The following is a 24486-nucleotide window of genomic DNA, read 5'->3' on the forward strand; positions in this document are numbered from 1 at the left end:
TGCGTGATTGTAGAAGACCATAAAGGGTGCCCCCCCCCCCCAATGTACTTATATGATGGGGAATGGTTAAAGTAGGTGGCGCGGGTGTTTGGATTGATAATGAATTATTTATTGTGCGACTAGTGTAATGGGCGCTTTTATGGCCTAAACACAAACCAAAGCGGAGTGGGAGTGGGGGGCGAAGAGCTTTGGGTTGTGAGTTTTGAGCTTTGACTACTATGACTAGATTAGGAAAGGAGGATATGCTTCTATACTGTGTGGGGTATGGACCGCCGGGGTATGAGTTAGTTGAATATGATGGACCCAACACGATGAAGAAGAGCTTCGCTGTGAGCATTAATGGGCTGCTATACTAGGGAGGGAGAGAGGAAATAGGACCAAATGTGATGGGATACCCAGTTTAGCACTGGGTATCCAACTCAAGTGGAGGGTTTATGTGATACCACTGGGTATCCACCCCCGGGGGCCAATGAGGGTTACCATGATACATCACTTGACTGTCATTGCCACTTAACTTCACCCTATTTACTACATAAACGCGCACACCACGTATACTATAAACACATATCTACTACTTATGTGCACTATATGTGTGCTTGATCGTATGTGCATTGTAGGGCGCTTTTCCGTTTTGCAAACAAATAGTCAAATAGTGCTACATCCATTTTTAATTCTTTCTGTTCCTTAATTATCCTTTCGGCTTTCAGCAAAAACTCTTTACTCAGCAATGAGGAATTAAAAATTTCCCTTCTCAAGGAATTAAAAAAGTTGAACGGTATTCAAAGTGGACTTAGCTATTTTAAAGAAAAACATTTAAGCCGAACAAGACTAAAGATGGCCACATTTAAGCCTACAAAAATTTAAAGCATTGCCTAATAATCTTAAACGGAAGTAAGCTTGACATATTCAACGTGTACGTGAATACAAAACGTTTCATGACTCACTACGATTTTTTAAAGTTGCACTTATCTCTTAAACCTAATGAAATAAAAATATCAAAATAATTGAATTAACAGCTGACGACTAAAATGCTCTAGTAAACTCTTGGCCTGACGGTTAAACGTTCTAAGAACAATGTTTTCTATTCTAATCCCCTATCAACAACCAAGGAACGAGCATTCCAGTAAATGTTCTCACCACTGCTCGAAGTGGGAGAAAAATTAAGGGCTTCCACTTGTTCTGGAGTTAGCATATGTGTTCTTCTCTCGTTTGGTGTAAACACATCTTAAGATGTGAGTACATAGCCGTCAAGTTCTCCTTACTTGCATTCCCCCTACAGGTCTGCTAAAGATGAGATGGTCTCGAAACCAAAAAAGGTCAGCCTATCCCTTTACAGTAAATTGATCTTCGATTTGAATAACCATGGTTATCACAAGTTTGCGTTTCAGAAAATCAGATTGGAAACTTGATAAGCAGCCTCTACTTTGAGCGAGAAGTGAACTTGAGCAGAAGGAAGCTAGCTTCAAAGTTGCTCGAGGCGATTCTAGGGAAGATTTGCTGATTTATTTTGCTTAGTTAGCTGACTGGATCGCGTCTTTAACAAGAGCACTTTTCTATGTTGATTTTTATCTATTCTGAATATAAACGGCTCATGTTTTTCTCTCTTTCTCTCTCTCTTTAATACAGAAGTTAAATTGTTGAATCTATTGTAGAACTTCCTGTAGACTTTAGCTGATAGAAAATGTTCGAGATGTAGAGCGGAAGTGACGTTAGAGTTGATTTGATTAGGTCCTAAATGATCTATATATTTTGGGGTCTCCCAAAAATGTTGCCTGTCCAGTGCAAGGATGCAAAATTCAAGGGGGGATGTACTTCTTACGAAGGAAAATAGAAGGAGTCTGTGATTTTTGTTTGTTTTCTTAGATCATTAATAAATACGGTTCACAATACGTTCTCATAACAGTAAATGATATTTTGCGTGAAATTAATCATTAAATCTTAAATCAATCATTACTACTTTGAAACTGATGATGATCGCATTCTTTATGTTAAGAATATAAATTTAAATGTCCTTCATGATATATTTTAGTAATACACTTTTGGTATGATGATTTAAGAGTGATGTGAAAGAATAACGAGCGTTGATTGATCTAATTTCCTCCCACTCTGAAGCGTAATTAAAAAAAATTAAAATGTTCATCTTTCTAAAAAACATCTTTGCGTATTTAAAAAATTTATTTTTGTTGTTTTTTTTAAAGGCATGACATAATTATGGTAGAAGAGTTTAAAAATAGTAAATACCCTGGATGATTGAGTTAGTGGAAGCAAAATTCAGACAAAATTAACGAGTACTTAAGTACCATTGAGTTGCATGTTCTGTAAAAAACATTCTGGTGGGAACAATCACATTTAACGTACTTAAGTACTGATTACAATTTTGATTGGTTGTAATATAGGGGAGCATTTATTTGTAACTTTTATTTGCCTTGTATATGTCAGCGAATTTTGAGTCCTCGCAATCTGGGTGGATCCCAATATTTTAATTAGTAAAGTAATTGCCTATTTTTTCAGGTGGGAACAATTAAGTGTCGTGGACGGAGGCGACTAGCAAACATACTTTACTACAAAATTCCTCGTATTAACACATTAAATAAAATGCAAGGCCTAGACTAGTACCGCAATACATCTTAGCTTTGCGGGTCTAGCCTATAACCGCCTAACATACTTTACTACAAAATTCCTCACATTAATACATTAAATAAAATCCAAGGCCTAGACTAGTACCGCAATACATCTTAGCTTTGCGGGTCTAGCCTATAACTGCCTAACATACTTTACTACAAAATTCCTCACATTAATACATTAAATAAAATCCAAGGCCTAGACTAGTACCGCAATACATCTTATCTTTGCGGGTCTAGCCTATAATCGCCTAACATACTTTACTACAAAATTCCTCGTATTAACACATTGAATAAAATGCAAGGCCTAGACTAGTACCGCAATACATCTTAGCTTTGCGGGTCTAGCCTATAACCGCCTAACATACTTTACTACAAAATTCCTCACATTAATACATTGAATAAAATGCAAGGCCTAGACTAGTACCGCAATACATCTTAGCTTTGCGGGTCTAGCCTATAACCGCCTAACATACTTTACTACAAAATTCCTCACATTAATACATTAAATAAAATCCAAGGCCTAGACTAGTACCGCAATACATCTTAGCTTTGCGGGTCTAGCCTATAATCGCCTAACATACTTTACTACAAAATTCCTCGTATTAACACATTAAATAAAATCCAAGGCCTAGACTAGTACCGCAATACATCTTAGCTTTGCGGGTCTAGCCTATAACCGCCTAACATACTTTACTACAAAATTCCTCGTATTAACACATTAAATAAAATCCAAGGCCTAGACTAGTACCGCAATACATCTTAGCTTTGCGGGTCTAGCCTATAACTGCCTAACATACTTTACTACAAAATTCCTCACATTAATACATTAAATAAAATCCAAGGCCTAGACTAGTACCGCAATACATCTTATCTTTGCGGGTCTAGCCTATAATCGCCTAACATACTTTACTACAAAATTCCTCGTATTAACACATTGAATAAAATGCAAGGCCTAGACTAGTACCGCAATACATCTTATCTTTGCGGGTCTAGCCTATAATCGCCTAACATACTTTACTACAAAATTCCTCGTATTAACACATTGAATAAAATGCAAGGCCTAGACTAGTACCGCAATACATCTTAGCTTTGCGGGTCTAGCCTATAATCGCCTAACATACTTTACTACAAAATTCCTCGTATTAACACATTAAATAAAATCCAAGGCCTAGACTAGTACCGCAATACATCTTAGCTTTGCGGGTCTAGCATCTAACCGTTCGGCTATCGTGGCGCCTCCAGTATTTTAATCAACGTGAATCGCATTTCTTTTCTTTTTCCCCCACTCTTCTCAAACCTCAGGTTCCCTAGGGAATTTCCAGGGAAGAGCTGACAGTCTGAAGAACACCTTCTTTGCTGAGAAGGAGGATTCTAGGTTTTCCTCTCTAAAGTTGGCCCAGGGAAGTTACTGATATAGAAAACAGGGAGTCACCTAGTTAAGGAGATAACATTCCCTGGTGCAACACTCTTCAATCCAACTTCCACCCAAGTCCATGTTAATCAGCCGAAGCAAAATCAAACATCTTCAGGATCTAGTGCCTCTCTCTCCGAAGGCACCGCTCTCCCGTTAAGGCTGTCATCCAATCACTTCGCCACATCCTCAGAAGTTTTTTTGCCACATCACTCCTCTTACGTATCGAAGATTTACTTTCTTATTTGTAGAATTTCAAATAATACGGAAACTCATTTTCAAATGTTTGACCACAACCACTATCCCTCCTTATTAACAGGAATGAGAGACACAGGGGTAGAACAAATTCATGTTAAGGGCGAGGATAGACATGATTCAGCAACCATATTTATTTACTACGTAAAACAGTAAAACATTTATTGTTTATGGCACTTAACTTTACAGTACACTTTTGTTTCTTGTTTTAGAATTATAATTTATAGCATTGTAAATATTAGTATTGATGACGTGTACTAAAATTAAATTCTATTAACTTTAGCATTTTCTTTTCTGAACATTAAACTAACTGAATTTATTGTTGTCACCAGTTTGCTAAAAATAAGAATAAAACACGGTTCAGGTTAGTTTCTCTCCAATTAACCTTATCCATACATGAGTTTATTTATGTGACGTAGTGGTAATTTGTTGTGTATTAGTTGTGAGAATTTGTGGTTTTGTTTTCGTATTGTAAAAGTTTTGGGATGTGTAAGTTTTTAAAATAGTTTCAGAATTGAATTAACAACAGAAAATCGTACTGATCCGCCGCTATTTCCTGGATCATCCAAGGCGCTTCCTTTTCTCCTACTTTTCCTATCATCCTTGCTGGCCTCCCTTTACACCTACGCCGATGATCGTCCTCTCTCCCTTATCTATCTCGTCATGGTTACTCGTCATCTCTAGCATTAAAGTTGTCTGTGACAACTAATAAATTCTAGTAACTTCTGTAGGATTCATGAAAACATTGTTTAAGGCGGAAGTGATAGTACCTACACAAAAAGTCCCTAATATTAGTTTTAGAGAAATCATTTTAGAAAAATGGGGGAAAAATTAGGAACAAATTTGTAGAAAAACATTAAAGCTATTTTCAGCGTGAAATTACTGGCGCCACGGTAGCCGAGCAGTTATAGGCTAGACCCGCAAAGCTAAGATGTATTGCGGTACTAGTCTAGGTCTTGCATTTTATTTAATGGTTAATGTGAGGAATTTTGTAGTAAAGTATGTTTGCTAGTCGCCTCCGTCTACGACACCTTGGTATTGGTAGTTGGACGATAAGCCCCGCCTGTAAAAATCGGCGATTACTTTACTTTACTGGCTGAAATTACGAGCTGATGTATGAATAATGGGTACCTGGTGATTTGCTGCCTAATTTTTGTAGTTTATATCAAACCCTTATAGTTAACTTTTTAAACTATAAGTTTCTTGCTAAGGAGGTACTCTGTATTGAATTACTGCTCGTAACCTTTCTTCAAGTTACCCTTTTTGTCTTAAGTTTAATGTTTAACTCTCAAATTATTGAAGCTTTAGAGCCTCACCCCCCCACCTTTTTAGGAACATTTTTAGGAAAGTGTATTTTCACGTACAATTTCCTCATTTATACAATAAATTTTCCTGGTCCTTGCGAGCCATTTAAATGGCACGCCAAGACTTTGGTCTACCCTTTCTCGATATAGAATCAACAAAAAAAAATAAATTGTGCAACTAGAAGCCCATTAAGGCGCCATGATAGCCGAGCGGTTATAGGCTAGACCCGCAAAGCTAAGATGTATTTCGGTACTAGTCTACGCCTTGGATTTTATTTAATGTGTTAATATGAGGAATTTTTTTAGTAAAGAGTGTTAGCTCTGTTTGCCTCTGTACGCGACACCTAATTTGGTAGGTGGATGTAAAACCCACCTGAAAAAAATAGTAGCCCATAAGCCTGTTGCCTACACTGGAACAGATTTTTACACTACATGATCTCTGTAAATCGAAATGAGGGTAAACTACATCACTATTTACTGGTTGATGATTACCGTTTTTGAGGAAAGTCGGGTAACTGGGTTATTAATATTGACCAGTAATTATTTTATTGATTACTGTTGCAAAAAAAGGGGCATTTTTTAAATCCAGTAATAAAAAATTATTTTTAAATATACTAATCATTAATACTGAAATATAATTTTAACTTCCTAGTTCATTATATTAAATAAAGCGAGTCATTTACTCTATTTATTAAAAATGATCTCAGAATAAATTATTATTTTTTAATTTTATTTTATTTTTTAAATATACGCCTTGAATACATGAGCTGTCTATATAATAAATAAAAATATAAAAAAAACTCGCGAGCAGATACAAATTAACTTCTAATAAATTATACTTCATCAAATAGTGTGTTACAGTTAAACTATTATAGCTAAATGATAGGGTTAGCGCCCGTCGTAACATATATTTTACACGGCTAAATAATGTTTAACAATGACGTGTGTTAACAGGTTTACTTAGTCAATATTGTGTACAAATTATTTGTAATATAGGTTACTTTAGGTTATATGGATGATTTTGGTTTACTCTCTCTCTCTCTCTCTCCCGTCAGATTTTAGAGCTGATCTCTTCATCTGCTGCCACCAATATTAGATCCAATATCAGATCTCGGAAGTTTGACATTCCTCTTTAAGTACACGTTATCATCGCGCGCCTCTGACAGGCGATCATTTCCTCTGACAGAGATTCTGTTTCACAATAACTGCACTCTTTAACGGTGAGCAATTGCTATGACCGGTAGCTGTGATCTTGTTGTAGTTACAAGACTACACATCTTTTTGCCGTTTAGCGGAAGCCACTGGCACGAGTGAGTTCTTAACTCTTTAAGAAGGCGCCACCGATATTCTCGGCTCTATTCTGCTGTGTAGCCGCTTTCTAATTTCATCATCTGTATCAACTGCTACATTTTCTGTCCAGAACCCAATCTTGAGTTCTGTCGGCTCTTTCTTTTTTCTTTTTTTCTTTTTACGATGGAATCTCGAGTCACTTCCGTTTTGATTAGGTGGCTTGTCCAGTTTACTGTACTCAGCTTGCTACAGTTAGCCAGCTTTAGCGAAGAGTTCCCACAACAATAACAAGCTTCCCGGTTGCTATTGCTTCGCCAGGATCACTAGTCTCTCTCTTACCAAACTGAATAAGTAAGGTAATAGCCTATTTTTTCAGGTGGTCTTTAAGACCAACTACCCAATTAAGTGTCGTGGACGGAGGCGACTAGCAAACATACTTTACTATAAATTCCTCATATTAACCGTTTAATAAAATACAAGGCCAAGACTAGTACCGCAATACATCTTAGCTTTGCGGGTCTAGCCTATAACCGCCTAACATACTTTACTATAAATTCCTCATATTAACCATTAAATAAAATGTAAGGTATTAGACTAGTACCGCAATACATCTTAGCTTTGCGGGTCTAGCCTATAACCGCCTAACATACTTTACTATAAATTCCTCATATTAACCATTAAATAAAATGTAAGGTATTAGACTAGTACCGCAATACATCTTAGCTTTGCGGGTCTAGCCTATAACCGCCTAACATACTTTACTATAAATTCCTCATATTAACCATTAAATAAAATGTAAGGTATTAGACTAGTACCGCAATACATCTTAGCTTTGCGGGTCTAGCCTATAACCGCCTAACATACTTTACTATAAATTCCTCATATTAACCGTTTAATAAAATACAAGGCCTAGACTAGTACCGCAATACTTATTAACTTTGCAGGTCTTATTCCCAAACTGAAAACCTTTCCCAAACCATGTAGGGTACTCAGCTGCTTCAATTGAATGAACTCACAGTGCAGCGGACCTTTGCAGAACTCCAAACTGCTCTTCGAATGACGCAACACTCGATTTTTGCCGAAAAGCCATCCGAATACGCTCATCTTTACAAATATTTGCCTAAAAATTGAATATTATTTTTAGTTCTCAATTTTTATGTGGTTGTGAGCTCGACAAATTTAATGGAGAAATAATTGGATTGCGTGATCTCTCCTTTAACGCTTCTTCCTCTTCTTGTTAGACCTAAAAGAATAAAAAGAAAGAAAAAAAAAAGCACATTTATAGACTTGGCGTGATAGAGTCGTTTCTAGGAGTGTCCACTCTAATCGAGAATGAATTTTTTAATATACCCTTCTCTTTTTTCTTGTCCCTTACAGCCTTTCAGAGGTATGACCAAGCCTTACAGTGACCAGTAGCCCTTCGCCCTATCTATACATAATAAGAAGGCCCTCCGGAGTTTATTATTTAGTTATGTACATAAACCGTTGTCCCTCTTCCCCATTTAGGCTGGGCCCCCCAATCAACCCTTTCCTATCCCTTCCTCGCTTAAGCCTTTTTTAATAGTAACGCTATTATTATACCATTTAGCGTAATTCTTATAATTCAGTTTTTTCCCCCTTTTTTTAGGGTTACAATCCTCTTTTAAAAATATTATATAATCGTTTAAAGGCAATTATTTTTTTCTTTCGGGATCATTTATTATTAAAAGTAATTAGATCGGCTTTTGGGTGCTTTGTTTTTAGTTGGGTTTTGAAGATCATTAGGGTTTTAATAAATTGGCAAATTATTCTTTATGAATAAGAAAAAAATCAGACTTTAATTCTTTCATTTCTCGATATAGAATCAGCCAAGAAAAAAAAATTGTTGAACTAGGAGCCCATTAAGGCGCCACGATAGTCGAGCGGTTATAGGCTAGACCCGCAAAGCTAAGATGTATTGCGGTACTAGTCTAGGCCTTGCATTCTATTTAATGTGTTAATATGAGGAATTTTGTAGTAAAGTATGTTAGGCGGTTATAGGCTAGACCCGCAAAGCTAAGATGTATTGCGGTACTAGTCTAGGCCTTGCATTTTATTTAATGTGTTAATATGAGGAATTTTGTAGTAAAGTATGTTAGGCGGTTATAGGCTAGACCCGCAAAGCTAAGATGTATTGCGGTACTAGTCTAGGCCTTGCATTTTATTTAATGTGTTAATATGAGGAATTTATAGTAAAGTATGTTTACTCTGCTTGCCTCTGCACACGACACCTAATTTGGTAGTTGGATGTAAAGCCTGCCTGAAAAAAAATAGGAGCTCATAAGCAGGAAATTCTCCTTTAAAGAAATGCAAAATTCTATAGATTTGTTTTCACGTCTTAAAAAGGAAGTTTTAGAGGTAATAAATATTAACTACAATAGAATTATGCACAAATTAATGCGAATAGTTTCAAGATCTAGGTACTTTATCTATGATCTAGTAAACTTCTTTACAAGCGGTCTCCATCATTCATCAGTCTGTGAAGGAACATCATGTTTTCTACCCCTCCCCCACTTTCGAAAACTAATCATTTATAACAGCTGATTATTCTGTTTTAAAGTATTATTGCTTACGGTTTTATGTAATAGGCTAGAAAAACAGCAGGTGTAGTTTTTTTTTTGTTTCAATTAGGTTATTTTTATGCAACGTAATTATTGTTTAAAAAAACAAAAACCTAAAGTAGGTTGTTTTGTTTACTCTTATTTCCGGCTTAATATTTTTTGTTTTCTTCCTTTTTTTATAAACAAGTTATCAAATAATTTATATTTCTTTTCTTTCCTTTTCTGTTTTTACTTTAGGTGTGGGTAATTAGTAAATATACTAAGTAATAACGAAATTATTTTTGGGGGAAATTGAACAAAAAAGCATTATTCAGTAAAGATGGGCGTTCTTTTTTGCCAATTCTTCTCAAACTTATTTAAAGTCTTTATGGAGTGCGACAGTAAATGGTAGAGTAGATCCTGGCCAAGCCTATGAAGGTTATAAGCATTTATTTTGAGTGGATTGTTTCCGGAGTTTATGAAGGAACTAGTTGAGAGTTAGCTTAAAGAAAGCTTTCTCCGGAGGTGGAGTAGATTCCCTTCTCAAACTCCAGGTCACTCGACTTAAGCTCTCCTGGAAGTGGAGGGCACTCAATCCACGCAAACGCCCACGACGTTCCCTCGATCCAAAAAAAAAAATCAACTAGGCTCTCTCTCTCTCCAGGTAAATGCAGCCAGGCATCTCCACCCTAGATACCCTTTTCTCCAGATTATTCCAAGGATTGGTGCCAAGTGAAGAAGCTTCTCAGATCCAGGAAACCGTCCAGGAGGCCGTGTGGAGAAAGCCCAAAGTTTCAGATAGTCGATTAAATAGGATTAACCACTTACTTCTTGGTGGAAGAACTTTCTCCTAATTCCCGAAGAGTCTCCAATCTGTATAGGCTCTCCGGAGGATCCTCTCTCATACAGGAAACTGGCAGATTAGGATGGCCACTTTCTCAAAAGTCTTGACATCTCTAGCTCACCACGAGAAGAGAGAGAGAGATAGTCCATCTCTTCCATCTCTTGATGAGGCCGAATGCTCTCCCAATCGGAGAACGGTTATTTAATTCGTGTGAGTGCCCGCTACCTTGAAAGCTTAGTTTTCGACACAGATCTACCTTTGACTTTCTAAAGCAGTCAGGATTATCTAACTCCCTACCGTCATAGGCTCGCATTTCTTCCTCCAGACATCTTCCACAAATGTTTTGAGGATGACTCCTTTTTGCCCACCTGTCAGAGGTTTGAGGAGGAGTGAGATTTTGAACCTTCTCTGTTGTCCTGCACCTAGGAGAAGTAGAAGGAGATAGAGCTGTAGGACTTTTGCCTCCTTCCAAGAATAAGTTAGTAAGCAACTCACTAACAAAACAGTGACGAAGCCATTACTTTAAAAGTAAAGTAAGAGAAACAAAGTGAATTGAGATCGATGCGGTCTTGGAGACCGCTTGCCGACATAATAGGGGGAGATCGAAATTCACGTTTTATCTGGGGCGCCACGGTAGCCGAGCGGTTATAGGCTAGACCCGCAAAGCTAAGATGTATTGCGGTACTAGTCTCGTACCTTGCATTTTATTTAATGTTTAATATGAGGAATTTATAGTAAAGTATGTTACGCGGTTATAGGCTAGACCCGCAAAGCTAGAATGTATTGCGGTACTAGTCTCGTACCTTGCATTTTATTTAATGTTTAATATGAGGAATTTATAGTAAAGTATGTTACGCGGTTATAGGCTAGACCCGCAAAGCTAAGATGTATTGCGGTACTAGTCTCGTACCTTGCATTTTATTTAATGTTTAATATGAGGAATTTATAGTAAAGTATGTTACGCGGTTATAGGCTAGACCCGCAAAGCTAAGATGTATTGCGGTACTAGTCTTGTACCTTACATTTTATTTAATGTGTTAATATGAGGAATTTATAGTAAAGTATGTTAGGCGTTTATAGGTTAGACCCGCAAAGCTAAGATGTATTGCGGTACTAGTCTAGGCCTTGTATTTTATTTAATGTGTTAATATGAGGAATTTATAGTAAAGTATGTTAGGCGGTTAGAGGCTAGACCCGCAAAGCTAAGATGTATTGCGGTACTAGTCTAGGCCTTGCATTTTATTTAATGTGTTAATATGAGGAATTTATAGTAAAGTATGTTAGGCGGTTAGAGGCTAAACCCGCAAAGCTAAGATGTATTGCGGTACTAGTCTAGGCCTTGCATTTTATTTAATAGTTAATATGATGGGATTTATAGTAAAGTATGTTTGCTAGTCGCCTCCGTCCACGACACCTAATTGGTAGTTGGACGAAAAGCCCGTTTGAAAAAATAGGCAATTACTTTACTTTACATTTGATCTGGAATTAGGGTTCGCTACTCATGTCTGTAGGTTATGCGCCGTATTATATAAAAGAAAGGGTTTATTATTTATAGTTTTCTCCATAAAGTAAAAAACTGGTCATTATTTTCCACTAACTACCAGATAATTTTCTTCTATTGTCATTGAGAACCATAAATTGTTATAAAATCTGTTTTGCTATTGATAGGCTCTATTATGGTGTGCTAGTGTTTGGATGAATCATTCACATAAGCCATACTAATATAACATTGTGGTCGTGCGTATGTTTGTAATGGGTATTGTTTCAGAACCAGCGGAAGCATGCATTTATGCACGCACACAACGTGAGTAGAACTCTACATGTTGTTATATGATGGATGTACACAGTCTGGCGAAGACAAGCTAACTCTCGGCTCTACGGTGTGCCTCACTAGAGGTCCATCTATACAGCCTCCTCGGCCGCGTGTCATCAAATATCTCTCTACCAACCCCTTTCAGTCCCATAGAACACACCCTGCTAAGTTTCCCTATTCCACAGTTCAGAGTATCCATTAGTTTACCATATGTAAAGCGGAAGAACACCATCATTAAACTGTCAATAACCACGACTTATATTTACATTGTAAATTTTTCCCAAATTTTTCTTAACGTTATCTTGATTTTTTTTGTTCTGTTTTGGTATCCTCTTTTATAATGTGCGGCATTTGCTGATGACAGCACCATTAACAATCTATGCAGATTTCTTTCTTACTTCCGCCTTCCGCGAAACTTAAATAAAAATATCTTCCGTGAATACTCACCTCGACTATCTCACTTTGTTTAGTTCAGCAAACCTTTCTAATCTTAAGCGAAAATATAAGTACCGTGTGGGGGTTAAGGAGAATGAATTAGCAGATCAACTGGTCAGGAATGGAGCTAGTACTTCTTTCATTGGCCCGGAAACAGTCCTGGGGATCACCAAGGGTGCAGTTCGTGAGGCTCTCAGAGATTGGATCTCAGGAGAGAACATGAAAAGAACGGGGTGATGCTTCCTGGGGTCAAACACGGCAAGAGTGCCACGCCCTTGCTGTGTAAACAAAGAGACAAAAGAGACTCTGGGCTTGGGCAGAAGTCAGATTACTGACCTATCAGTTACAGGCCTATTCACAGGGCACGGCAGGTTCAGAAAGTACCTGCACAAGATAGGGCTTATCGGCTCGGAACCGTTGTGCAGTTTGTGCCAGGAAGAGGAGGAAATGGCCTCTCACCTGTTGTTCGATTGCGTTGTAATCGAGTGATTGCGCTATGAAACCTTTGGAACTTTGCAGACCAAAGGAGATAGTAGCGCAAAAACCTTTTGTACATTGTTAAAGGATCTTATGTACTATATCTTCTTAAATAAATGTATATTATTATTATTATTACTAGTACTAGTGCGTTGTGTAAATTATCACATATACACAACCAGTCTGCAGGAATGAATCACATTATCGCAGAGATTGTAGAAACTATTGCCATTTTTAAAGAGAAGGGAGTCTGCATTAATTTTTTGTGGGTAAGAGGTCATTGTGGTATAAAAGAGAATGAAATTGTTGATACACTTGCAAAAGAAGCCACCAATAGTGGGGAAATGGCTAATTATAAATTACCACACACCGATATCAAGCGTATAATTGCAAAAGCAGCACTACAAAAATGGCAGACAGATTACAATAATGGTGATAAAGGTAGATTCTATAAAACTATGGCAGATCAGTTACCTAGACAACCATGGTTTAAGGGAACTGGCACTAATAAATGGGTTGTTACGACAATAAGCAGGCTGAGAGCGAACCACGCGGTGTGCGGATCGTATCTACACAGGATCAACAAAAGGTCCTCTCCTCTTTGCGTAGATTGCTGATGATGAGGAGGATTTCAAACATATAATAATGATATGTCCACGTTATGTGGTAGAAAGGAAACGAATGTTTGATGATATATACAGGTATTTAGATGCACCATTTCGCTACGAAGACATTATATTCTCCACCAACAGTTATGTGCTTAAGTCGATAGCAGAGCTAGCAATGAAATATGAATGTAGTTAGAAGCTATAGCCGAATTAGAATGAATGGAACAAAATGCTTAGAGAAGGATTACGTGATTTTAATTTTGGTTAAGCGAGAAGGATGGCAGGAGCACAGAGTGCTGCTCCATCCATTAGCAGTAGTTTATGTAAATAGCGGTATATAGTAGAATGATGAATGTGTGAAGCGAATGTATTTGTAGGTAAGAACGGAGAGTGAGTGATATTCTAGTGATAAGCACCTAGACGATGCTGGCTGTATGGCGGAAGCCAATGCCAAAAAAAAAAAAAAAAAAAAAAAAAAAAAAATTACTAGTAGCGCAAAAAGAACTAGCAGAGAAAGTCCTCAACCTTTTTAGAAGGGGAGGTTTCATCTACTACTAGATCCAAAGGGAGCTGGCACAATAAGCCTCTAGTGCTTTCCTGCTTTTAAAATCTAAATCTAATCTTCAAAGAAAATATTACCTCCTAAACGGAAAACAAAGTTTATATTATCGGCCACTTTTCCTTCTGTAGATTCTGTGGAGAGAGGATATCAGATACTCTTTGCCTCATTCAAGGACGTTTGAAACCTTTAGACTAAGGTAGATATTGGGCCTGAAACGAGATGTAATCTGCATATTCTGTTTACCTCACCCTAGAACCGTCCCTGATTCTAAGTTTTCTCAGATATCCCAACTAAGTGAAGGGAGGTTGCTGTAGAGTACTTCCTCAGTATCATTGTCTAGCAAATTAATTTAATGCATCACTCTTCTTATAACCACAAAGATAAAGCACAAAAAATAAAAGTAATAACAAGCTTCATACTTTTGTCCGAAAAAAAATTCGATAACATCTTTACAATATCAGTTTAAATTAGAGCATGTTTTGGCTACTCGCCTTACCATGACAACTGATTGGATAATTGGTCTTAAAAACAGCTGACTGAAAGAAAAAAATTAGACCCAGTTTGGTTGATTCATTTTAATTCATATCGTTAAAGAATCTCTATCGATTGTATCGCTTGCTGTCAAATTACCCCCCTCAAAGTTGGTGGTTTCTACTACCTAAACTTTTGCAACTTTATCGATTATTATTTTCAAAATAAGAACCATCGATATTGTAAAAAATTATTCTTTTTTTCCCCATTAAAAAAACACTATTCGTTTATTAAGAAATAGAATAGCTAGAAGATCGATTAGCTTTATCATTAAATTCTACTATTTCCATCAGACTTTATTGCCTGGTGTTCATAACAGCTGTTCTTAAACGTTACTTTCGTTAAATTTTTTGCCAACTAAAATTTCTGTTTCTGGAAGATTTTGAGAGGGGAGAATTTCTGAATAACCAAAGAACATTGTACGATTCTTGTTTAAATACTCTGTACGAGATGTCGGTCGCCATTGTCGTCGAGTGGTTGATTGATTGATGAATAGATGATGAGCAAAGTAGATGGATAACAGGATTGTGAAGTTGTGCTTGGCGAAAGGGAAGTGAATTTGAGCGATAGTTTTGGGGGCCAAAGCTGATCCGACGATATCAGTTGCAAGTTGAGATTTTGAGGATACCAGTTTAAGGGTTACGGAATCGAAATTTATGGTCAGCCGTTTGAGTGTTTTTTTTCCCCCGCGTTTTGATTGGCCGAAGTAGTTTAAAGTAGCAGTTACGCCCATCAAAATCATGGAGAATCTGGAAAGTAGTGAAAAAGAAAAAAACAATTTTTCGATTTGTTCTATTTTTCCGTGTTAAGCGGTAGTGTATCATTTGGAGAGACGGTAAACTGTTCATAGGCGGTCGGTCCGCCCTTTTGTCAGAAATATCACACTGGGTTTTTCCTCCCTTTTTAAAATTACTTTTGTTGGTGTTAAGCGATTTTTTCTACCCTATTTTCTTTCTTTGACACCGCCCTTCTCTTTATAACTAAACGCCGACTCCACAGTGCTCCTTAATATAAGTGTAACACGTCATAGAGTACCATATATGTAAAGCCGGGGCGGCAATCGAAGCACAAAGATGTAGTTGCAGAGCGAGGGAGATAATCCGTACGATAAGCTGGCTAACAAGGTTTCGTGACAATGTTTGATAAGCAGGGCTGGTGAATAGAAGAAAAGAATAAAAATAAATAAAAAATAAGAGAAAGATTTTTTTGGGGGGGGCTATTGCTTTATTCCCTCTTCTAGGAGGTGGAATAGAGCAGTGAAGTGGAAGTGCCAAGACAGTCAAGCGTTACTTAGTCCTGCTGCTAGCTTGGACCGGAAGTTCCCTTTGCGAGTCAAATTCAAACTACTTGATCCTTGCAAGTTTTGGCCATTATGGATCTGAATACAGACATGTCAACTAATTGTGACTTCAATTTACAGCAGGTTGTATTGTGATTGTTTTTTTTTTTTTTTTTTATCAATCCATTTATTTATTTGCCGCCCTTTCAGTCCCTTTTGTAAGTGCTTTTACGGTGCGTAAAAATCACTTCGATTTGGGATTTCTAAGGGAGTTTCAAAAAATATATTTTACCCACAGTCTGTAAGCAGCACTGAAAAAAAAATCAACTCAAAGTGAGTTTTCACTCCAGATTCTTCTTTTTTTGAGGGGGGGGTCCCCAAATTTTACCTAAAATTAATTGAGCTAGCCAATTCTAGTAATAAGATAAGATAAGACCTACCTCTCCTACGCGGAGGCCCCGGGGTTCAAATCCAGCTACTGGCCCTTAGATTTTCTCCTCCTAAGAGTGGTGATGAACAATGTTACCTGTAACAAGAGAACACTGACCGGAGGCCGGCAGTGCACTGAAAAAAGCTCCGGGCGCCAGTAACCTCGGATGTTCACGCGCCTTACATCATTAAAATTAAAAAAAAAAAAAAAAAAAATAGACCTACGCCACTGGACCCCATTGGATCTATTGTAGCTCCCATAACTCTAGAGCTCGCCCTCCAGAGACCCGTCCGTTACAATCAGGACTCTTAATTCTGTATAGCGACTCCTTGGGTAAAGTTCACCAGGCCTTGGTTTTTCCCTCCCCAAGGAGTAACATCCTTAGCCATATTCTAAACAATGCTTTTAATACAGTTAATACTGGTACTGGTGACGGAAAACTTAGAAGTAGTAATCTCCGTTTTTTTCCCCCAAAATGCTACAAAACATTTTGTCTCAGAAAATATTAAAAACATTCCTAGATAACAGTAACAGTTAGAAAAGCAACCATTTAGAAATTGAAAACTAGAAGCAATATTCATTAAATAGTGGCCGAGCGGGTTAAGGGGCGAGACCTGCAAAGCTAATATGCATTGTGGTACTGGGTTCGATTCCCTGTCTAGGCGCCTTGGATTTTATTTAATGGTTAATAAAAGAAATTTACAGTAAAGTATGTTTGCTAAGTCGCCTCCGTCCACGGCATCTAATTGGTAGTTGGACGTTAAGCCCCGCCTGAAAAAAAAAATAGGCGATTACTTTACTCTTGACTATTCATTAAAAAGAAGTCCGGTTTTTAAAAAATTAATTTCATCACGAAATAAAATGTGTAAATTTTATTTAAAATAAGGTTAAATGCGTGATCTTTACCTCACACTGTAAGGAAGCCAGGGTGGTGGTGGAAAAAATAAATATAAATAAATTGGAAAAGGCGATGCTGGGTATGGACCACATCGCCAACTCTGCTCACGTACTACATGCTGTTGGTCCCGCGCTGCCCTTCTCCGTCCTTCCGCAATAACTACCTCCCCTAATGAAGTTTCGATTAGTCCAACCAGTACATCATCAGCGCTCTTCCCTTCTCTTAATCCTTGCTTCAAGTAACGCCCATTTTTTTTTTTGTTATTTTACTTCGTAGGATAAATCATCTTCTACATTCTTTAATATTTACACCAGAATATTATTATTTTCTTGTCTACTTTGTAATCTTTATTCTCCCTTTATGAGCTCTGTCAACAATTTTTTTTTAAATTTTAACTCAGTTATATATTTCTGTACAAATGAGATCTCATTGTGAGTCTAACATCAGTCACTTCTCGAAAAAAGCATTCCGGTAAAACTCCACGTGCGTATATCCGGTAAGAAAGTAAAAATGGCTGTAAAGTTTAAAAATAATAATATTTAAAGTAATAATTATAAAATTTAGATATAATCTCAATATGGAATGAAAATGAAAGTATAAAAAAAAACGCAAAAATATTCTTGACCAAATCAAAGTCACGGCCAAAACGGAAGAGTGAAAGAGAGTGATTAGATGAGAGAGAGGCCGGCGAAGGAGTAATTTGATTTGGTCTGCGGTAGATTGCGTAAGGACTTAGTTGTGTAGTTGATGTTGTTTTTTAGTAGAGTTTGAAGTTGCTATGAAAATTACAGTTGATGTTATCCCAGACACATGCATATACACACGGACGGACACGAGTACAAGAAGCGTGATTGGTCTAGACGACTACTCTACTAGTCTTCTTCTTCTTCTTCTACTTCTTGAGGAGAGTCTTTATTCTTGATCTGGTCTCTTGGGCGCTTTTGAACTTCTTTTCTTTTTGGCCACCTCCATCTCCGATCTGTACACAATTGTTATGTCTTATTTTCATTTCTTTTTTCTATCAAATTATCTTTGCAGACCTGTTTATGTCAATTTTTCTTACTGGGTAAGTAGAGTATCCAAATCATGCTGAAATTTTGACATAGAATTATACCTAGAAAGGTCCGTGTAGAGAATTTCTAAGACCTAAAAAGTGATTGTTAGAAAATGGTCTGTGTGCGATCTATTTGGCGTAGAAACAGAGTTCATCTCATCTTATAGCTCCCCCCAAGTGATGAAAATCACTCATCCTCGAACTGTAAAGAAGTTCTAGGAACAGCGGTGGTCAGTCAGTCGTCAAAGAGGCACACTGAGCCAACGTACGTTTCCACTTTAATCCCCTACAAGTGATTCTTAAGAAGGCACTTCCAACTTTAAAGAAACTAGAAGAATGCCTAGATAAGTTAAACTATCCTTCCAAAAAACTATCCAGGAAAACCTGAGGTAGAGACCTGCAGTTGGGAATAACCACAACCTGAAGCCAGCATAACGACTCCTGCTACAACTTCCCCAGACATTCTGAGGATGGCTTCGCCAGATGAAGGAGGAAACAGTCGACAAAGAAGCTAAATCTAAGGGGGATACTTAGGAAGCAGTGAATTGGCAGGCAGGTATCACCGCTCACTGTGTCCAATAAACTCTTCCCCTCCAAGATATTCTGAAGAAGCTGCCCTCAATGCCCACAGAGAGGATCCTCTTCCATCAATGGTCTTGAAAGTCGATCAAGTAGAAAACTCGATGTGAGAGTCAGGCCAAAGCCTTGAATTTCCATACGTTTTTCTTCTCCTTTTAACTAAATTACCTAATCATTGTGCATCTTTCGCCAAGAAATGACCCTCTGGAGTTGACGTGGCACACCTATTGGCGGAACTCTGCTTTCCAGGAAGCTTCTAAAACCTTTCCCAGAATTAAATTTTAAAAGTCCAACTAAAATAAAATAAGTACACTTATACTTTAAGTTAACGAAATCGTGGGAGTCTTTTTTAAAGAAAATCTCAAAGAAAGTGGAAAATCCTTTCAGCAAATTGATATTTTCGGTTAAGTGATTTCCTTTGCTGAAAAATTTCAGCACTTTTCCGTTAAAGAACCTTCCTTTTGAACTAAGGGGTCCAAAGAAAACGTGTAAAAGTAAAAGTAAGTAAAGTAATTGCCTATTTTTTCAGGCAGGCTTTACGTCCAACTACCAATTAGGTGTCGTGGACGGAGGCGACTAGCAAACGTACTTTACTATAAATTCCTCATATTAACACATTAAATAAAATGCAAGATCTAGACTAGTACCGCAATACATCTTAGCATTGCGGGTCTAGCCTATAACCGCCTAACATACTTTACTATAAATTCCTCATATTAACACATTAAATAAAATACAAGGTCTAGACTAGTACCGCAATACATCTTAGCATTGCGGGTCTAGCCTATAACCGCCTAACATACTTTACTATAAATTCCTCATATTAACACATTAAATAAAATGCAAGGTCTAGACTAGTACCAAAATACATATTAGCTTCGCAGGTCTCGCCTCTAACCGCTCGGCTACCGTGGCGCCTAAGAAAACGTGTATTTCCAAGGAATTCCGATTTGGAAACTCATATCATAAAATTTGATTTGATTGATAAAATAAAGGTGCTGAATAAATTTTGTAATATTTGTTCTTGGGTTTTTAGAATATTGTCTTTTTAGTTGGCATAGTATTAATACTACAGTAATAAAGTACCTATTTACTAAATCAGATATATGTATGTTATAATAAGTATACAGGCAAAGTAAGTAGTATTGAAATGTTTGGCCACTAAAGCCTTCTTCTCTTTCCCGTTTCTCTTCATGAATACTCTCTTCATGATTCAAGTCCATAAGACTTGGAGTTTGCACTCTGTCCGTCCGTCTCGCCCCGTAGAAGTTTACCTCTCTCGCGCGGCTCTCTCGTCCACCCGCCCGAGTGTACTTCACTTCATCCATGTAACCAGCAATTAACCGCTCCCAAACCCTACAATTAGGAACCGTAAATCCTCGCCTCCTTCTCCTCCACTCTAGTCTACTCTATATGCACCTTCTCAGGCCCCCTGCTCTATCTCACCTTCTTCTTCTTCTCCTTTTGAAGATCCTCACTTCTTCCAAGAAGATTTTTTTTTTCTTCTTCTTGTTTCTATCTTCTTTTTGTTGCTGTTGGTTTCTTCTCCATCTTCTCTTTCTTTCCTCTCCAGGCTTTTTCTCCCTTCCTTTTTGTTTTATCTTTGAACTCTTCCGATATTTTTATATTATATTTTAAAACGTGAGCGAGCCACAACAACAACAACAACGAGTACATCACACTGTACCTCTTCTATTTCTTCTTTTTTTTTCTTGAGATAGAGACCGACCATGAATTTGTGGGTCGTCCTGACCAGTGAACAAAAAAATAAATAAATATAAGTACTGCTAATGTTTTCCCAGGGAGTTGCAGTGCCATCTGTATAGTCTGATTTTATTGTATTAGTCTATTATGTGTAATGTATGTGCGGTTATTGTGGTCCATATCTAGGTGGCATGTGGAATTTTTATCATTATCATTATGATACTTAAAAAATAAGGCGACATCTTAAAGTGAACTTGGTTGAGGCTTTGAAACTTGTAAGGAATGTGTTTAATGATTGGCGCAATGGTTCATTCCCCCCCCCCCCCCACCCCTGATTTTATTACTATTTTTTTAACAATTTGGCTGTCAACACTCGTAACCATTTATTTCTTACATATTTCTCAAAGTTCAAAGTTCCAAAATTCCAATAAATTTAAGAGTTCTTACTAAATTTGTTACGTTCATTTGGACGGCAAGTAGCTAGCTACGCTTTCCATGCGCGAATTTTTTCCTTTGTTTCTCTGACTTTGTTTGGAAGAATCATGAAGAGATTGTGGTGACTATCATTTAGAGATACTTTACTAAATAGCTGTACAGCTCCGATCGAGCCTAGGCCTCCATGACAACTTCTCTCTGTCCAGCGCCTTCCTCTTCCAAATCAGTCACACCCAACTTCCGCAAGTCAGCCTCCACATCCTGCATGTAACGCGTTCTTGGCCGCCCTCTACCTCTTGTACCCTCCATTCTGGAGAAAAGTAGTTTTTTTATTTTGGCATCCGATTGTCCTCGCACCACATGGCCCAACCATTTCAATTCTTCTTGCCTTTATGTATAGCTCTATGCCATTTTCCTGATACATCTCATAAAGCTCATTGTTCGTTCTTGTTTTCCACTCACCCATCACAAATGTGGCACCGTATATCTTTCTTAAAAATCTAGGTTTCTGGGCTACCTATAGTTCAACACGAGGTTTTCTTCTGGTTGAGCATTGAGCGAACCCAGTAGACCTTCAGACAACTCTCCGCGACTATGAAAAGCTTTTATGTGGCTTACAACTTCATTATAATATTTTTTACATTGTTACATCAAAGGTTGGTGTCTCATCCGTCTTAAATTTCTAGGCACTATGTGTGGTCGGTTTAAAAATGTTCTTATTTGACCAAACGTTGTCTTATGATAGACAGAACAGAAGACACACCAATGTTTAATGTAAAAAATATTAAAATTGTTAATAAGTATAAACCCTGAAGAAGACTAGTCTCTAGGTCGAAAGCTTGGCACAAAAAAAATCAATAAAAAATATGACAGAACAATTTCTGCCTATGCTTTAAAAATTATTGAAATTAAATTAAAAATTAAAGAAAAAAGCTAACTCGAAAATATTTTCCTTTTTCTAGAATCGCTAAGCGATGAACCCATTATTTTACTAAATTTAGTGAAAGAAGTTTAAATATCAATTCAGTGTTGGTACACGATTTTAAATTTAAAAATAAAACCTACCAACGCCTTTTAAATAGTGTATGAAATTTTACAAGCAACAACGTTCTGTAACCTAACATAAACCTACCTACTTAGCTGGTCTAACTTTACGAAGGTTGTGGCAATCTGTTTTTACGCGTTAGTGATGAAAATGTTTTAGTAAAAATACTTTTCCTTAAAGTGTAATCAATTAAAAAATAAAACTAAAATTGATAACTTACTAATATAGTAGTTGCAACTTAATCAACAGCAAGATTATTCTTCTAACATTGCTCTTAATGGAAATACAATAATTGTAAGTACAATGAACTTCAATTTAATTGAAATAATTTGTGCAAAACTAAAGTTTAACTTAGCTATGCTTGGTTACTTAAATTTTTTTTAAGTTTCTAAGGATTAAATTTATTCATCTATTCTAAATTCAGTAACTAAAGTTTTTAGTGGATATTCTTCTCGCTGAGTACACCTCGTACTGAAATACAGATATACGGCTTATCTACCTACGTAAAAAACAACACCAATTATTATTTAAAGGACAAAAAAAACTCACATCCAGGGGGAATTAAAAGAACATGGATAATTATTAACAATATTTATTAATTCAAAGTAGCTATACAGATAAAGACAGATTTAGAATTTACTTTGTTGTCTTAACATTGAATGGGAAGACTTGAGTTTGCATGTCTCTCTCTAACCAAGGAATCATAATTAAGGGGTATATTATCCTGACAAAGATGATAATAATGAGTCTTCAGTAAAATGAATCATGACCGAACGTTGTTGTTTAGTCTTAGTTAGCTTCAGGTATGAAAATGCCGATTCGCATAGGTATGGTAGATCCGAAACAAGAATTCGCTACATTTGGTGGTATCGACGATGGACCAAAAAATGGCCTCGCGATCGATTAACTTGTTGGGGGCACCCCTGCTGTATAAAATTGTTAATGTAAATCGAGAAATTGAATCGAAATATATATTTCCATGGCGTTCATTCAACAATTGTAATTGTAATTTTGTGCTACCGTAAATTGCTGAAAAATGGTTATTTTTTTTTTAATTAGTTATTATTTAAAAAAATATGTTTTGATTATGTTAAACAATGTTAGGAAGGAAAAATATGTAAATTAAATACTAAATACAAAACTAATGAACATATTATAGTTTCTTGCAAATATAATTGAAGTTAACATCGTATCTTACATAAAATATGCGTAAATAATCACATATTACACAGACAATTTATTCTGTGACCTTTTTAATGTTAATTTTTCATTTTATTTTTTTGTTTTCAAAGTCACTCACGGAATTGGTTGGCTAGATCAGTCACGAGGGGCCATATATCAGCGTATGTCAAATATGGCTTGATTTTAAATAAAATTAAGAAATGAATTATATAGACGATATCTTTTTTTATTATTTTTTTATTTCGTTTATTTAAATAATAATTTATTTTATTTTTTGCAATGGAATTTAAAAAAACTAAACAAAAATATGTCTCCTTCTTTCAATAACTAATGTCTTTGCAGTTTGGATTATAATTTTAAATTTTGTATGCCTAAATATTTAATAATAATTATAATAAATAAAAATATCAAATTCAAGGGCATTATTTAGCAGATAAATATTTTTTCACTCTTAAATGTCATGAATAAATTTTTAGAACAAAGAATACAAAATTAATTATTGGCTACAAGAAATTATTTATACAAAGAAGGCAAAAAAAATTATTTTCTTTGTGAAATTCAAAGAGACCGGCCTTCGCTAACTGCAATCATTATCTTCATTTTATTCAAACATATTTACCATAGTGCTGCCATCAAATTGCTGAACGTCTGTGTGCAAAGTCTTGGTAAAGTTTTTTTTTTTTTTTCTAGCAAAACTCTGACTACTTAAGACCTGGCCAGTGATTGTACACTTTATTATGTGAAGGCGTTTTGTTGTTGGCAACATGGTGGGGAATAAGATGGCCGACATCTGGAGCTAGGCTAGGCGCTAGAAACCCTTTTATGGGGCCTATGAACTTTTTTTTTTTTAAGGGATAGCCAGAGGTCCAGAGCGCCGCCACCAAGAGAACCTGGACATGGTGGGCACGGAAGGATACTCCAATATATCTCCCCTAACTGACTGCGATGATCTTCTCCAAGGAGGAATCCAACTCCTGGAAAGCGCTAAAAGAGATCAGTCATATCCTCCCCTCCCCCAGAACATGCCCTGGTCCTGGGATTCTCGAATAGTTCAAGGAATTTCAATCACAAATCCTTAATTGTCTAACAAGAAAAAAAGTTTATAGGTCTGTTACTTTAACGCTGCAATGGCACTTCTAAGAGGTAATAGTTCCAATTCAAGAAACCG

General features: G+C 36.7%; 1 protein-coding gene across 8 annotated transcripts in view; it reads left to right on the plus strand.

Moving 5' to 3' along the window:
- The window catches only part of Sp1 (transcription factor Sp8), a 251211-nt gene that overhangs the window by 111690 nt on the left and 115035 nt on the right, over window positions 1–24486 (plus strand). For 2 of the 8 annotated variants that reach the window (XM_074125738.1, XM_074125743.1), the window contains exon 1: window positions 22227–22430. The exons of the other annotated variants lie outside the window; for them this stretch is intronic. The gene's annotated coding sequence lies outside the window, so the exon portion shown is untranslated. Of the gene's footprint in view, window positions 1–22226; window positions 22431–24486 lie in introns of those variants that run through there. 8 annotated transcript variants of the gene reach the window in all.

The sequence above is a fragment of the Rhodnius prolixus genome, unplaced genomic scaffold (genome assembly GCF_049639745.1).
Source record: "Rhodnius prolixus isolate KJV_2025 unplaced genomic scaffold, Rpr scaffold_3, whole genome shotgun sequence".
Lineage (NCBI taxonomy): Eukaryota > Metazoa > Arthropoda > Insecta > Hemiptera > Reduviidae > Rhodnius > Rhodnius prolixus.